This window comes from Erigeron canadensis, chromosome 3, assembly GCF_010389155.1.
Source record: "Erigeron canadensis isolate Cc75 chromosome 3, C_canadensis_v1, whole genome shotgun sequence".
Taxonomy (NCBI): Eukaryota; Viridiplantae; Streptophyta; class Magnoliopsida; order Asterales; family Asteraceae; genus Erigeron; species Erigeron canadensis.
The window spans coordinates 6,528,757-6,539,512 of record NC_057763.1 but is presented as its reverse complement, the minus strand read 5'-3'; the positions used below and the strand labels follow the sequence as shown (position 1 = coordinate 6,539,512).

Here is a 10,756-nt window from a genome sequence, read left to right as displayed (position 1 = left end):
CTATGTGATGGACCCATCTATTTGACTTGCTATATAGTGTAACCAACTTTGTTTTTTGGGTTATGTAATGTAAGCAACATGCTACTATAGGTTTCCATCTGGTTATACACATGTGACCATAGTAGTATCGCCGAAAAAAATGGTGATTCGCCGGAAATATTAAAATCACGATAACTTTGTTGTTTATTCGAATTAAGACTTGAAACTACCACCAATAGACTCAAAAATTGATCCCGCACAAACCTTGACCAAAAGTTTTCGAATCCAACACTCTCCGGAAAAAATGGTAATTCGCCGGAAAAAATGATGTTTTGTTCTATGCTATTTTGCTTGTTTATGATCTTATTAAAGTATAAGTGATAGAATCGTCAGTTGTAATATGATGTCTGTGAGTCACCAGAACAACAAGGTAAGTCACTTTTCAATTAGAGAAAAATGATACAAGCACCGAGACATATTCGGTTTAAAAAAACTAGTTTATTTCAATTTCAAAGTAAAAATTTTTCCTTTTTCTCTCATAACGTTTTCAATCCTGGTCAAAATCATCATCAATCTTAATCATTACATAATCTGAAATAATAAAGTGTAGGTTTTGTTCGGGGTGGAATTGCAATTCAGAATCTCTCTTTCTTTTATTTCAGATCATCATTTTTAAAGGTATAATTTCTGTTTAAATTCGCACACCAACTGTTCGATAAAATGCTTGAATGGATGATTATGTGGTTTTATGTTATTCTGAATGATTAGATGCATGATTAGGACTTGTTTATACTTGTTTGCATTCTTTATTTGATAGATTTGAAGTTCAGATGTTTTTAATTTGTGCTTGAAATTTTTTGGGTTAGGTGTTTTTGATGACTGGGCTGGGTAACATGAACATTTGAAGAAATAGATCTCGAATTGTTTCAAGTGGCAATTTTTTTAATAAAAAAGAAATAGAAATTAAAGTGGTAACCGGTAACTTGACGACTAACCGGTTGTTTACATTGCATAACCCAAAAAACATAGTTGGTTACACTAGATAGCAAAGTCGAGTAGATGAGTACATTACATAGCCTTCTGGTGATAGTTGGTTACACTCCCATGCCTTTATCCCTATTTTTTTTATCATAAATGTGCCTATGTCCATATATCTATTACTATATTATAAAGCAAAAAGCCCATGCCTAAATTTTAAGTTTCAACATTTATTTTTCTAAAATATCCTCTTATCCATTCTATATATACCTAAAATAACTATATTATCCTTTCTCTCTACTCAAATCTAACCAATCATTTTTTTCCTCATAAATTATTTATTCCTCCAATTTATTCAAAATCTTTTATGTCAAAAACCGTACATCGATAAATTATAAAAATTATATGGGTGTTCTTAAAATTTCATGTTCTTTCATTAGAGATGTCATTTGATATACTTTCGACAAATTTTTAAATCCGAGGGCGGACGGTTAAGGCATATGGCTATCACACTCTATGACCTATCACCTCCTATGACCAATCACACTCTATGACTTATCACCCCACCATCTCACCGCCACTCGACAGCCGCCGCAACGCGCAGGTACCGTTCTCGTCCATTTAAATTCGTCTTGTTCATAGCATTGGATTAAACGGATTAACGGATATTAATTTGATATTAAAATTTTGTTTGCTTCAAAGATTAACTTCGATGCAAACATTTCGTGAGAAGATGCAAGAGGTATAAGCTAATTAACCAGATTTTTTTTATTGGTTTTAAAACCAAATATTTATCTAATTAGTCTAATTGTTGATTTCACCATGATTTATGAGGTTATTATGAGCTAAAGTTATCAATTGAATAGTTCTTAAGCATTGTATAGTAATGGAATATCATAAACGACTAGTATGATAAAATACATTAATATATGCATCGTTTTAGTTCATAACCACGGCCGGCTCAACAGTATTAAAGGGTTAAATGGTTGCTTAAGGTTTTTACATGTTTAGGGCCTCAAATTTCTTTAGCTCTTGTGTTTAGATATTTCTAATTATGGGCTTATGTTTACATTTTAGGTTAGGGCTTGAAAATTTGTTTTTATGAAGGCTAGAAAAATAAACTATAGATAACTATTTTATACTTTGTGTTGCACATAAAAATAAGGATTTCTTTTTCACATAGAAAAATACATTACTTTTATTTTATTTATTGCTGAAGGAGGATTTTTCTTGGAAACTTTGAATAAAGGCCAAATTTTTCTTGGCACTGTTTCAAGAAAAATATTTGAAATATGTGTGTCTATGTATCTAATTATGTATACATGTTCATGTATATATATTAGTTAATCAATCCGGATTCAACCCGAACATGTTAATTAAAATTTTAAAATTATAAAATACATTAAAAAATTTATGTAATGTTTATTTGTTCTTAAAACATTATAACTTGATATAAATATAATAATTCAACTAACACAATCATTATATAGTTAATAAATCAACTAAATAAAAAAGACATTTTATTTGTAATAGTATATAAGAGAGAATTTTTATTATTTATATAAATGATTAATATTTTTATCAAACATGTAAAAGGCCTATTTTTATTTTATTTATATATGACATCATAATTAAATAAAAAGTTTTTTAAGGTGAAATATGGATTTGCCACATAAAACTTTCTAAGAATACTTATAAAAAATAATCATGTTTTATTATATATATATATATATATTTTACAAATGAACAATTTTAAGATTTTGTTTAGCAATAAATAAAACATCTCGCATATTTTGAACTTGTTGACCCAAAAAATTGGGCTTAATGGTTTATTTTCACAAAAATGACCTTATCCCTTACAATTAAAAGGGTCTTAAAGTTCAACTAAATATCTTGAGAGTCAACAAAATAAACTAAAACAATTTCTTGAGTTCGTCCTTAAAATTGGGCTTGGTTCCTACCAATTAGAATACGAGCGTGCTGCGGCGGTGAGATGATGTGTGATAAGTCATATGAGATGATAGGTCATAGAGTGTAATAGTTAAATGTCTTAACCGTACGCGCTCCGTCTTCGGAGTTAAAAATTTGTCAAAAGTATATCGAATGACCTCTCTAATGAATGAACATGAAATTTTACGAATACCCATGTAACTTTTATAATTTATCGATGTACCGTTTTTGAGATAAAAAATTTTGAATGAACTAGAGCAATAAAATGATTTATGGAAGAGAGAAAAAAAATGAGTGGTTGATATTTAAAGAGATAGATGAAAATAAGTAGTTGAAAATTGAAAAAATTTGACAGAAACAAATGCTATATAATGTAGGAGAAAGATAAATAATTTAAAAATGTAGAGGCATCCATCAATAGATAACACATATTGGGCCTTTTAACTACACAAAGATCCAAAGCCCAGTTGGATCAGTTTTACGAACACACATTTGTAAGCAATTCGGTAGGTTTAGATTGTAACTTTGACCTCTCTTTTTCGAGACTTGTAATAACAAGTAGAATACCCGTACGTAACTCGGGTAACGATTATTAAAGTAAATTTATATGTCATGCTAAAAAGCAAAAAAGAAAAGACCATACGGAAAAAAACACGAAATAATTCATACTCCGTACTAGTCAAAGAACAAAAGTGAGAAATGAAATATTGACAGTCATAAAAAAAATATAGGATCCATACATAAGTCGAACCTCAAATGAGATGTTTATTTTTATTAACATATATATACTCATATGAGATAAGAATGAAAACAAACAAAGATTATCACATTATCATCAAAATATCCAAAAATTCTTTTATTTAACATAGTAGTAATATATATATATATATTTCATTATATAATCTGAGAACAAACTACACACACGGACACCAAATTAAAACTGAAAAACCAACTTCATGGCAATTTTGAAAGCGTAAGTCGTTAACTTAAAATACAAACAATCAAAGTTATAAATTAGTCATTACAGACATTGCACGCCATGAGCCATGAAATTATAAAAATACTACTTCAAAACGGTCCTTAGGAAGCATATCAGTGAGCATTACTCACTCTTCACCATCAAGAACATTAAAGACCCATAGTAATTTATCTTCATCGGCGACCGTATAAAAGATCACCATCAAATCCTCAACGCGTGAAAGCCTGCGTCCAACTTTGTTATATCCATGAGAAGTCAAACCAGCAACTTTTTTCATCTTCACGTGGAACTTCTTACGAAGCTCCTCACGACCCCTTTCGATTCCTAGAACTTTTTTGCTTCATTTGAAATGGAATAGTACGTGCAGTTGAAAAAGAAAAATCTAGCAATCCAGCTTAAAACAGAAAAGAAAGAATAAACTAAATAAACTAACTGGTAGCTGCCAGCTCTTGATTCTGCGTGCGGCATTTGAACAACGTTTCGGCTTTTGATTTTTTGTTTCTTACGGAGTATTTCCTGTAGTGTTCCAAGTAAAGAAAAAGGTATAAATGAACCAAATATACACACACCATGGAGTCATGGAGTCTGATTTTATTAGCTAGCATGTAAACTTAACCATGACTCAAATATACACACAACAGCCACTTTTATATATATATATATATATATATTTGAAAATGTTGAAGAAAAGTTTGCCTTGTTAAATCACTCTAATAAGCCTTATGTAGGAAACCTACTACTAACTAAATAAAAGCATATATGCTATCTACCTATTCATAAGAAACTCCAACATAACTTATCAATTTCCCTTCAAATTGAGTAGAATTATATATGCAAACTAAATATGGTGTTCATGTGTTTATATAGTGAATGTTTATGGAAAAAATGAAGGGAAATTTAGTATATGAAATTCAAAAGTAGTCCTAAAGAATCGATTAGTCAGTTTGCAGGATATGAAACATGTGTTGTTGAAGTGTTGTTTTACATTTATTTACAAATTAAAGATTAATAAATGAACACATGTTTTTTAACTAACTCTCCACCTAAAAAGGATGGTTTATGCTGCTCGGATTTATTAACGTGAGTAGCAAAAAGTAATTTATACAAACTAAAAGATAAGCCTTTGGATATGACCACATGTTGTTTTATATAGTAACTAACTATCCACCTAAAAACGAAGGGTTTATGCGGCTCAGATTAATTGATTTGTGAATCGGATGGTCTATAATCAATTTAAAGCTCCACTAACTGGTGGCAATAATTATATACTCGTATAATATATGCCCGAAATGATTATTCTTAGTTCTACACAAACTTTTAGAATCCGACATGTGCATTATGTTTGTTATTGGCATATTGCAACTATTCTAATCTGGGTAATTCTGTACTCGCTAATACTAGTATTATTTATGATTAAAAATGATATTATTTGAACCTGGATACGATTTGAAATTTTCAATTTCAATTCATTAAAGTTCTAATTCTTTTAACATATCACTCTTCCTTTATAAACATTATGTGAACTAAACGATCATTAATGCTTTGCGCAATGCTTATCAATCAACACTTTATGAGTTCTATTTTATAGTACATAAGTGGTAACTATATGTGGATTTTATGTAATTGTTGTATAATTGCTTTACTTACAAAACATATAATTATATAGAAAATTCAACATGTGATCATTGTTATATATCGGCTTTTAAGGAGCTCATTTAGTGTAACTCGTCATCTTATATTGAGCTTGCCTTGCCTACTTCCTCTTCTTTTTTGAAGTACTTGGTCATATTTTGTTCTAATGTTTGGTGAAGTCAAGTTTGCATTTATTGGATTGGCTTTATTGTAACGACCCTAAAGGACGAATGAAAATTATTTCTATTTGTGAACATTGAGCCGTATAAAAAATGCAACTTGACTAGCTTATTTTTTATGTTAAAAATATTTGACTTTGGTATCACCTAAACTCTTTCACGGAAACTTTTCTGATAATACTAAATTTGCACTTGATTGACTTTAACGCAACCCACAAATATGGTCATCCTAGGTTGTTGTGACATAATTTTGACCAACTAAATAAGAGAGTTTTAGGTAACAACGTTATTTGATTGAAGGTATATCATTAAAATCATTTAACAAAGACCTTTCTAATGATACCAGACTTGTGCGCTAAATTCGACGTTTATGAACTTTCTAAAGATTTTGTAGCCGGCTCCCTTAATTTGGTTACAACCGATTTTAGAGGATGGCCAACTAGAGGTGGGCATTGGTTGTAATGATAATAATAATATACTTATAACAAAAATAAAAAATTAAATGACCACATGTTATCCATTACTGGAATCGGTTCCTGGTCAACGTTTGACCATGTTTTTTCGGTTTTTTTCGATTCGGAACCGATTGGAACTGGTAAGGAACCGATTTTTGGATCCAAAACTGGAACCAGTCCCGAACCAACGGTTCTTGAGGAACCAAAACCGGTTCTTCAGGAACCGGTTCCAATCGGTTTCGTTTCTTGGATAATCCAGATCGATTTTTTTAGAACCGGTTTTTTCCCCACGTCTATGGCCAACAAGTGCAACATGTGCCCTAGTATAGGGCCCAATTCGTTTTTTATGGGGCTTTTAATTTTGTGTTTTTTATGCTCGTTTGGTCCAACTTGAAAATGTTATAGGTTTTTTTCTTTCTTTTTATTCATCTCAAAATATGGTCTTTTATCTTGCAACTTGCAAGAATTGTTTTATTTATTTAACGTTTATATCTTATACTGTAAAGTCTAAACCAATGAGACAATAATAATATACTTATAACAAAAATAAAAAATTAAATGACCACATGTTATCCATTACCCAACCAACATTTATCATTGTACTTAGAAATTAAAAGCGTTTTTTAGAAAGGATTCCCTAAAGTTATCTCCAAATTGGTTAATCAAGTTGGTAATATCTTGACCCTTGAACGAATGAAAATCAAAGGTTAAAATTTAAAAATAAGTTTTAAATAGGGCGTTTTTTTTATTGGCATTGAACACCCGGAATCTACGAAATGGGCCTGACACTAGATAGTGTCTTAGTTGGTGCTCTCTATTTCTCCAGATTTGTTGGTTGTTGCATTTGCTTGTACATTTTATTTGCTCGTTTTACACACACACACCACCAACGGTTTTGTAATTTGAACGTTAATTCATCTTGTGTTAAGTTGTGGATATAACTATGTTTTAATCATATACTCGTATAATAACTGCCTTAAAAGAAGTTTGAAGCAGATATCAAAAAAAAATTCAAGAAATGTTACTAGTAGATGGAACTTCTAACTTATTGATTTGAGATAATCAAATAGATAGAAATGACATTATAATTTCAAACTTTGTCTAGTTACTATCTTCGTTTACAAGATTCAATGATCATAAATTATTTTATGATTTCAGCATCATATCAATAATATCATCTCTTTCTAAATTTAATTCTTAGTTGTCATGAATTATCAGTGACTAAGACTCGTTAGACATGAAGTATTGTTGTTGGATCTTGGCATTTTATTAGCATTATATTGGGTTGGGTGTTATCATTGTGTCACCTTTCTGTCTGTGGTATCTTGACATTTTAGTATTTTTTTTGTTGTACTAGCTAGGCATATATCATATTTGGTTAGTGTATAAAGGTGGTACTAGATATATAAAAATATTTGAGTGGACAAAATTAAAAAATCCATAAAAATAAATTTAAAAAGAAGCAAAATGTTAAAAACCTTTGAAAATATTGTAAAAATCCATGAAAAATTTAAAATTACATGACAAAATATAAATATGTGTAGGACCTCTGTGTATAAATATTTGTGTAGTTTTAATGTTGCCTTTTATGTTAGGTTAAAGTTCGCGAACGAAAATGTATTTTTCAGATTGCATATAGTTGAGCTATATACTTTTTTATTTACCTTACATCACCAAGCTAGGAATATCCGGAAATAGGAAACATGGTACTTTTAACTGAATTTCAGACTACATTTTGTTTCTTTGCAACAATTCACTATTAATTTTTTCATGCAAAAAAACTTTTTTCTCTCTATTTCACACAATTAATTTCCACCATCTTTTGTATAAGCCTTAGGAGCTCTTTATTCACACTACATCTTGTAGCAAGAATGATCGAGGTAGAAAAGCCTTTAGGAGTTAGGAGCTCTTTAATGTATTATGGTCAAAGTAAACTTTGTAATGATTTTGGTTAATCGTATTCAAAAGAGAAACATACGTGTTGGAAACCAAATACGTGTTGGAAGAACTGCTCATATAACTTTTAATTAAATAATTAAATAACTTTCAAGAATATATATCAAATACAATGTAGTAAGTTTTAATACGATCATATAGCATCTTTTAGCTTTATGATTTATTCCTAGGAATAAAGTTGCAATATTTCAGAAATGAAAAGTATGAATGATAGATATATCATTGGTTTAATAATAACCCTTTTTTGCCAATGATTCTTATACCTTTCCATAATTAGTTTCATTTTGGATCTTATATATGTCCTCGACTATGAAACCATCCTTTAAAGTTTAAGGGATTGTAACCACAGTGCAACAAATTAATCGATGTATGCACTTTAAAAAGATGTCGAAAATGAATGTGGCATTAGATATATAACGAGGTAAATTTCTAAGGAATTATGTTGGTTCATATGAATTTTTGTATTGGATTATAAGATGAAACTAGACCGATGGGATGCGTGTATGATGAGGGTTGACAAAGGATTAGGTGAGATTAGCCAGATTATTGATTTGAATGTAATGAGTTTTATTACGTATGAATTTCTACTATATGTATATTCAAAATTTTGATACTACTATATGCCTTTTCATTATGTTTCATATAAGATTAGGATTCTCTAAATTTGTACCAACGATATAGGTAAAGTTGTACAACTCTTGACATTTGGATTTAAATCAAAGGTTAAGATTCAAAACTCAAATTTGAATTTTAACTTTTGATTTCAATACAAGGTTTGAGCTCTCTCTAACTATAAAATTGGTACATTTTAAAAGGTCCTTATCCTTTCAAATTTAAATAATACTCCATAATACAATTACAAATTTACAACACGGTGTAACGTCTAAAATCAAAATATGAAGAAAGACTATAGTTATAAAATTACAAAACCTTGACAACTAATGACATGTTAGTTTTCTTATTTATTCAAGGAAATAATTATCAGCAAAACCAAATAATTGTACATGATGTATTCGTTTTAGAGCTTTATTCTATTTATTTATGGATATGGAGCATATACATTGAAGTGTACATGTATGTTACACATGGAAAATAATAAATTAGAAACATCTCTTGAAATTTTAATCATTTATTATTTTCTCTTTCCTCAAATCCATACGATTTTCATGAAAAATCCATACATGCATTGCACCCACATACGTTAGTATGTTACACATGGAAATAATAAATTAGAAACATCTCTTAAATTGTTGTTAGTTTTCTTAAGAACAATGGCGGAGTCTGTACCGTATCCAACCACCACAATCTCTTCGCCCATCAAATCCATATGATTCTCATATGCGTCCGGTGACAATCCCTTTAAAACAAAAGGTAACGCCCGTACCGTATCCACAGAAAAACGAAACTGATTCTCGCCGTGAATGTCGCCGGAGATGTCGTCGCCATTGCCAGAGATGTCGCTGGATTATGGAAAATGGGATTTTCAAGTTTAAGGAGAGAGAAGAAAATAAATGGTTGAAGTTTGGTACTAATGGTAGTAATTTAAGATATGGTCCTAAATTAACTCACCCTGTTACACATATTAATTAGGATTATTTATAGTTTAATTAAAATGAACATAAAATGTCTATTTATATTCCTTTATAATAATTATCCCACCCCCCATATATGAAAAGTATTACACAATATGTCACACCCCATCTTAGGCAGAAACGTAGGATATGACGAAATGACGTAGCATAGCACATTTAATTTATAATAGAGTCTTGCTAAATGAAATCCAAATATAAGTAATTACCACAAGCGGGATAAGTATAGGCAACACGCCTCAAATAGCAAAAGAAAAATGTAGCAAATAGCAAATAGAGTTTAATGTTCAAATGCAATCTAGGAGTCCATGAAGGATCTCTTTATTGGTCTTCCTAAAGTCCATATGCTCACTCTCCTTAAGCATTGTTATTAACTGAAAATGAATGTTCTAAAATGTCAACATAATGTTGGTGAGTTCGTAGGTTTAATGTAATACAAATGGTTTGCCATGCATGATATAAGTGGTGTAGACAATAGTGTAAATATAAACATGTAGTAGCATGTATGCATACCAAATACTCAATGCCATCATAGTATTCCAACAACACAAGCTCATCACTGCTTTCCAACAACTCAAATCACACATTGTAATACCAAACAAACTACCAGCTGTAGTATAAAGTTAGTTAATTGTTGTCACTGTTATCCATTGCCGTAAATTGTCTTCAATAGATATCAACAGACATCTATTGTTGTAAATTGTCTTCAATAGATATCGACAGACATCTATTGAATCATTGTAATCAACAGAAGCAAAGCTAACATACACATTTCATAATTACATGTATTTGTCCAATAAAATAAACAAGTTTTGGCACAGCTAGTAAATGAAATGAAGAATGTTTTGATCATCATTTTCCCCCAAAGAAATAATATAAAAAGGGGCCACGATGTGCAAAGTCCAACAAAAAATCACTAGAATCTACATAACATATATAAGAACAAGTTACAATTACGGACATGGTCAATAACCGTGCATTGTAACCCGTATTTGATGATATACATGCATGACTACTTTCAAAATATTCACAACTGATTTGTCATGTATTATTAAGTTA

General features: G+C 30.2%; 1 long non-coding RNA gene across 1 annotated transcript; it reads right to left on the bottom strand.

The window, feature by feature from the left end:
- Window positions 1-3,841: 3,841 nt before the first annotated feature.
- On the bottom strand, window positions 3,842-4,701 carry LOC122594454. Its single transcript, XR_006323004.1, has 2 exons — window positions 4,657-4,701; window positions 3,842-4,402 (listed from the first exon to the last, which is right to left on the bottom strand). It is a non-coding gene; the product is annotated as an uncharacterized LOC122594454 (long non-coding RNA).
- Between the last annotated feature and the right edge of the window lie 6,055 nt (window positions 4,702-10,756).